Raw genomic sequence first — 6448 nt, 5'->3', positions numbered from 1 at the left:
TCATTCACTGGCCCTATTTTCAGGGTCAGTGTTTGTTTAAGTGGCTGCCTCATTTACCCTATACAAAAGGCTTCATAAATTCATAAAATTTTCCATGAATGTTTTGCTGTAAACAATATAAAAGCAGACACCATAATGCCTGAACATTTTTTGACACTGTCAAATACTTTTCTATTTAAAACATACTCTTCTGTAACTGATTATATGTGTGTTGCCTAAAGGCTTAACAAATACTTTATAAGCAGATGGCCTCCATAACTTTTTCATATAGGTGCATATTGAAATTTCATATTGAAGACAATTGAGTTGTGCAGAGGTTCTTCCACACTAATTACATTCATATGTTTTCTCGCCAGTATGTGTTCTTTTATGTATTTGCAGATTGTAATGACATGCCAAGGCTTTACCACACTAATTACATTAATAGAGTTTGTCTCTAGTATGTGTTCTCTTATGCCTTTGAAGATATCTGTGATGTGCAAAGGTTTTACCACACTGATTACATTCATAGGGTTTCTCTCCAGTATGTGTTATTTTATGCATTTGAAGATGACTGTGATATGCAAAGGCTTTACCACATTCTTTACATTCATAGGGCTTCTCTCCAGTATGTGTTCTTTTATGCATTTGAAGATTACGATGAAATGCAAAGGCTTTACCACACTGATTACATTCATAGGGTTTCTCTCCAGTATGTGTTCTTTTATGCATTTGAAGATGATTGTGACGTACAAAGGCTTTACCACACTGAATACATTCATAGGGTTTCTCTCCAGTATGTGTTCTTTTATGCATTTGAAAAGTACTGTGCCATGAAAAGGCTTTACCACAGGTATTACATTCATAGGGTTTCTCTCCAGTATGCTTTCTTTTATGTTCTTTAAGATGACTTTGACGTCCAAAGGCTTTACCACACTGATCACATTCATAGTGGTTCTCTCCAGTATGTTTTCTTTTATGTGTTTGAAAAACTTTGTGACATGCAAAGGTTTTACCACATTGATTACATTCATATGGTTTATCTCCAGGAGGTGGCCTTTTATGCCTTTGAAGGTGACTGTGAAGGGCAAAGGCCTTACCACACTGATTGCAAACATATGGTTTCTCTCCAGTATGTGTTCTTTTATGTGTATTAAGATGGTTATGACTTGCAAAGGCTTTACCACACTGATTACATTCATAGGGTTTCTCTCCAGTATGTGTTCTTTTATGCCTCTGAAGATGACTATGATATGCAAAGGCTTTACCACATTCTTTACATTCATAAGGTTTCTCTCCAGTATGTGTTCTTGTATGCCTTTGAAGATAACTGAATTGTGCAAAGGCTTTACCACATAAATTGCATTGACAGGGTTTCTCTCCAGAATGTGTTTTTGTATGCCTTTGAAGATACCTGAATTGTGCAAAGGCTTTACCACATAAATTACATTGATAGGGTTTTTCTCCAGAATGGGTTCTTGTATGCTTTTGAAGACTACTGAATTGTGTAAAGGCTTTACTACATGGATTACATTCACAGGGTTTCTCTCCAAAATGAGTTTTTTTATGCATTTGAAGACTACTTTGACAAGAAAAGCCTTTACCACCATGATTTCCTTCATAGGGTTTCTCTCCAGTATGCTTTCTTTTATGTTCTTGAAGATAGTTTTGAAATTCAAAAGCTTTACCACATTGATTATATTCATAGGGTTTCTCTCCAGTATGTTCTTTTTCATACATTTGAAGAGTACTGGGATATGAAAGATCTTTAACACATTGAGTGTATATAGTATGTTTCTTTCCAGTTTGATTTTGTTCATGACTGCAAAAATTATGGGATATGTAAAAACATTATCACATCTAATACACTGTTTAATCTTTATATCTGTATGAATTAATTTTACAATTTGGTTCAGTTGTAAAGAAGAACGAGATATTAAGGTTTTATCATTGTTCACACTCATCTTATTCCACTTTATTAAGAGTTGGTTTGCATCTGGGAAGATACTTGTGTTGGTAAGATCCTTTAATACATGAGTCACATATACAGAATATTTTTATATATGAGGTAATTCATATATTTGAAGAAAACTGGAAAGTGACAGAGCTTCAACATCTGCATTGCATTAATAAATTTTCCTATACTGTGGTATAGTCATTAAGGTTTCTTCACAATAACTGACAGTAGACTCTTGACTCTAACTGCTCCCTCTCTTAGCAGCACAGTCACAACAAGTTTACAAACTACATTACCATTACTATTCACTATTTGCTTATTAAAAAGCTTTAAAATATAATTATCACCTCTTCACTATGTGTAATTTTATAATATGAGTAGTATGAAATGAATTAATTGCCAGTTCTATAGCATATTTCCCATGGTGCTATGATTCAAATCGAGATATCTGCTAAGGCATTGTTCCCTTGTCTTTTTTTTTAAGAATGCCTTGTAAATTTATTTCAATAACATAAAGTAGAGATATATGGTTTTCTGAAAATTTAATAATCATTGCTATACTTTAATCTGTGCTTATTTACACTGTTGCTTTTGGTTAAAACTTCCAGGATACATTTTAATTTCTTGAGAGGCACATTTGTATCAACTTGCACAAGAAAATTACCTTTCATCTCCTCTAGAACTTTGAAGATGCTCTTCAGTATTATGGTCTTCCCAATTGTATCCTAAGACAAAGTACCAGAAAATAGGTTATTTTCTTTAAAACTGTCCAAAATTTATGTTACTATCTTCAATGAAACTTAGAATATTACTGATTTATTCACCTAATATTCTTTCTCATTTAAATTACACAGAAGTATCCAAATCCTAAGAACAGTTGTCCTCTCATTTTAATATGTGAAGAAAAATCTATCTTACCTATAATAGTGAGGTTCCTGTAGGTTTCCAGCATCACATCTTTGTAGAGATTCTTCTGGGAAGGATCCAGTAAAGTCCACTCTTCCCAAGTGAAGTCGACATGCACATCATCATAGGTCACTGCATTCTAAAATATCCCATACACGTGTACAAGAGAAACCATAATACTTACAACATTGTAAATGTATACTTCTTTGAGAGTATAGTCATATAATTCTGATGCTCCCCACACTTACTTCATGACATACAAATTATATGTAATCAACAAGTCCCTTTTGAAGGAAGCTGAATAGGAGGATCACTTCTGTCATTTCTGTACCCTTTGAATGGGATATCACCTTGCAAGAGAAATGCTCATTAACAAATATATAGAGAGAAGTAAACAGATCAACAGTACAGAGTACACACAATAGAAATTGTATCAACAATTACTAAATATAAAGAAAAATAAGATGGACAATCTGGGTGTATTGGCTCATGCCTTTAACAGCAGGACTCAGAAGACAGAGGCAGGTATATCTGTGTCTGAGTTAAATCCCAGCCTAGTCTATGCAATCAGGTCTAGGAAAGCCTGTAGTACATGTTAAGACCCTGTCTCCCAAGCAAAAGTCAGCAGAACAAGAAAGAAAGAACTAAGAAGTTTTTACTGACGTTCCTACAAAGAGTCATGCATTTACTTTAGTTCTGTATTTCTCAAGAATGCTGAAGTGCCACAATTCAAACTATAACATAAGTAAAAATTTACTAAAAAGTAGTGCATGTTTAAATAGTTATAAAGGGAAAGATGAAAGCATTAGCCACATAAATGTTGACCATAAATAATCAATACAGATTATGCGAGAGAGATGGCAAGCTAGTAAACAGCTCTTGCTGGTCTTGCACATAGGTGGGCTCAATTGCCAGTACTAATATGAGGAAACATATCTATCTATTATTCCAAGTTCAGGGTTACTGAGACCATCTTTTGATCACTGTGAGGATCAGGTACCCACATGGTACATATCCATGCATTCAGATAAATACTCATATTCATTTCAAAATCAAAATAAATGTAACAGACAAGAGAAAGTTCATGCATCTGCAATGCAATGACTCAGAAGGCTCAAGAATGTTAATATCATGAATACATGTCACATAGAGAAATAGAATGATAACGTGTGTCAAATTTTAAAATTCAAGTTATATGTGGAGCTCAGTACAACAGCATATGCTTGACATTTACAAAAACCTACATCCTAGGCCCATCATTCAATAATATAAAAACAAAAAAGCCAGGAATGTTCACCCACATTAATTTGTGGACTTGGGAGCCAGAATCAGGGGGATTTGTAAGTTCCAGGCCAGCCTGGTGTACAGAACTCCTTTCAGGACACTCAGGGCTACACAGACAAATCTTTTATCCAAAAAATACCAACAATATTAAAAGACCAGGTTAAGAAACTGCCTTAGCACTAAATAGCAAATGCTTCTGCTCTACCCTATGTGATATAGAGATAAAATCTCAAATGGTGGTGAAGGCATAACAATACACGGAAGCTGGCTGATTCATTTCAATAACAATTCAGTACACACAAAGAAGAGGAAATAAGTTGAGACTACAGAGATGCATATTACACAATTAGTGAAGAATTTTCTTCCAAAAGCTCCTTCTACTAAAGTTGCAAGCAAAAGAAAGTCACCAAGGAGAGACACATGTTCACATATATCATTGTGTCTGAGAGGTTTTTCATTCAATCAAAGATGTTCTAAACCAGGTACCTATAGGCTCATGATCATATAAGAAGAAAAGGCATTTAGTCACTTCAATGATCCTCATAGTTTGCAACATACCCTACACTATTTCAAATGTTCAAAGCCTCTTCTGACATGTAAGATGGTCTACTCATGGTGACATTTGTGAAATCAGAAAATGGATTATAACTTTCCAAAATACAATGGCACAGAAAACCATTTAAAGTATAACATAGAGAATTGGAGACATATCAAGGGAAGATTAGGCAAAGACAATACTGAAATAGAGCAAGACAGACATCAAATTCTCTACCTCTATCTCAGATGCATGAGGATTCATTATCAACAAGCTCAGATGGCCCTATTCATGCAACTTCTCATATAATTCTCTCTTTACTTCATCTCCCTATATGCAGCTAGTGCTCAATGGGAGATATCCTAGACCTTAGGTATCCCAAAATCATGTGGTCACAAAATGTCATCCAGGCTGTTGTGATATATTATTTTAAGATATGTAATATTTGTCTATGCTGTGGAACAATTATTTTAAGATACAAAAGTATCTTGCATTCTTTTATGTTGCATATGTTTAACTCTGTGAGGCTGTGATACTTTGCCTGTCTAAAATACCAACTGGTCTAACAGCCAGTAGCTTGGCAGAAAAAGTTAGGCAGGGTTGTCTGGCAGAGAGAACAAATTGGAAGAGAAGCCTGAAAAAAGGAAGGAGCAAGAAAAAGAGAGGACACCAGGGGGTAGTCACCCTGCTACACAATAAACCATGGAGTAAAAAGTAAAGAAAGGTATACAGAATAGAGAAAGATAACAGCCCAGGCATGTAAGGTACATGAGAGAACTTAAGTTAGAAAAAGCTGCCTAGATACAAGCCAAACTAAGGCAGGCACTCATAAAAAAGAATAAGCCTCCCTGTATGTTTTATTTGAGAGCTGAGTGGCAGGCCCCCAAAAGAGTAAAGAGTTAAAAAACAAAAACCAGCAACACCAGGCTTCATCCTCACAACTTCATGCAATGGACTCTCACAGTCTCCACACTGGGTTTCTGACTCTTAAACATAGAATTCTGCAACAATGCTGAACTGAACCCCAGACTAAGAATCTATGATGTTAAATAGTGATTCTTTCTTGTTTCCAGGACCAGTAGATGATGGGTGATCCTGCAAAGCTTGACTTCTTAATTCAGATGGACACTGACATGCTTCAACCACAGGTGCAGCAGGTTTTGTATAAAGTTGCTTTGTAGGAGTAGGAATTACCTTGTTTAATCATTCCATGACTTAAAGCCAAATAAAATTTTGTAGTCAAAATATCATACAAATGGCCTCTAGCTTATTTTATTTTATTTATTTATTTATTCATTCATTTTTTTGGTTTTTTGGGGACAGGGTTTTGTTGTGTAGCTTTGCGCCTTTCTTGGAGCTCATCAGGTAGCCCAGGTTGACCTCAAACTCATAGAGATCCATCTGGTTCTGCCTCATAAGTGCTGGGATTAAAGGTGTGCAACACCACAGCCAGGCTTAATAATTTATGTTTTTTTTTGTTTTTTAGACAGGGTTTCTCTGTGTAGCTTCTGAGCCTATCCTGGAACTCACTCTGTAGCGCAGGCTGGTCTCAGACTCACAGATCCACCTGCCTCTGCCTCCCAAGCACTGTGATTAAAGGACATCACTGCCTGGCTGCTTAATTTTTATTGAGTCTATTTCCTACTGAAATTCTATACTCTCAATCTCTACTTTCTGCTATTATTCTTAACATTTGAATCTTCCTGGTCATCAAGACAGGTCAGTAAAGTTTTCTGTGAAACTTTCTATGATTTTTGACACCTAAAGTCCTGATATCATCCACATTC

At 35.5% G+C, this 6448-nt stretch overlaps 1 long non-coding RNA gene across 1 annotated transcript; it reads right to left on the bottom strand.

The window, feature by feature from the left end:
- Positions 1–1602: 1602 nt before the first annotated feature.
- Positions 1603–3719, bottom strand: LOC131901502 (uncharacterized). Its single transcript, XR_009376749.1, has 3 exons — positions 2855–3719; positions 2601–2661; positions 1603–1801 (listed from the first exon to the last, which is right to left on the bottom strand). It is a non-coding gene; the product is annotated as an uncharacterized LOC131901502 (long non-coding RNA).
- Between the last annotated feature and the right edge of the window lie 2729 nt (positions 3720–6448).

The sequence above is a fragment of the Peromyscus eremicus genome, unplaced genomic scaffold, assembly GCF_949786415.1.
Source record: "Peromyscus eremicus unplaced genomic scaffold, PerEre_H2_v1 PerEre#2#unplaced_92, whole genome shotgun sequence".
NCBI classification, from domain to species: Eukaryota; Metazoa; Chordata; class Mammalia; order Rodentia; family Cricetidae; genus Peromyscus; species Peromyscus eremicus.
Note: the sequence above shows the minus strand (reverse complement) of the source record. Positions and strands in the feature narration are given on the sequence as shown.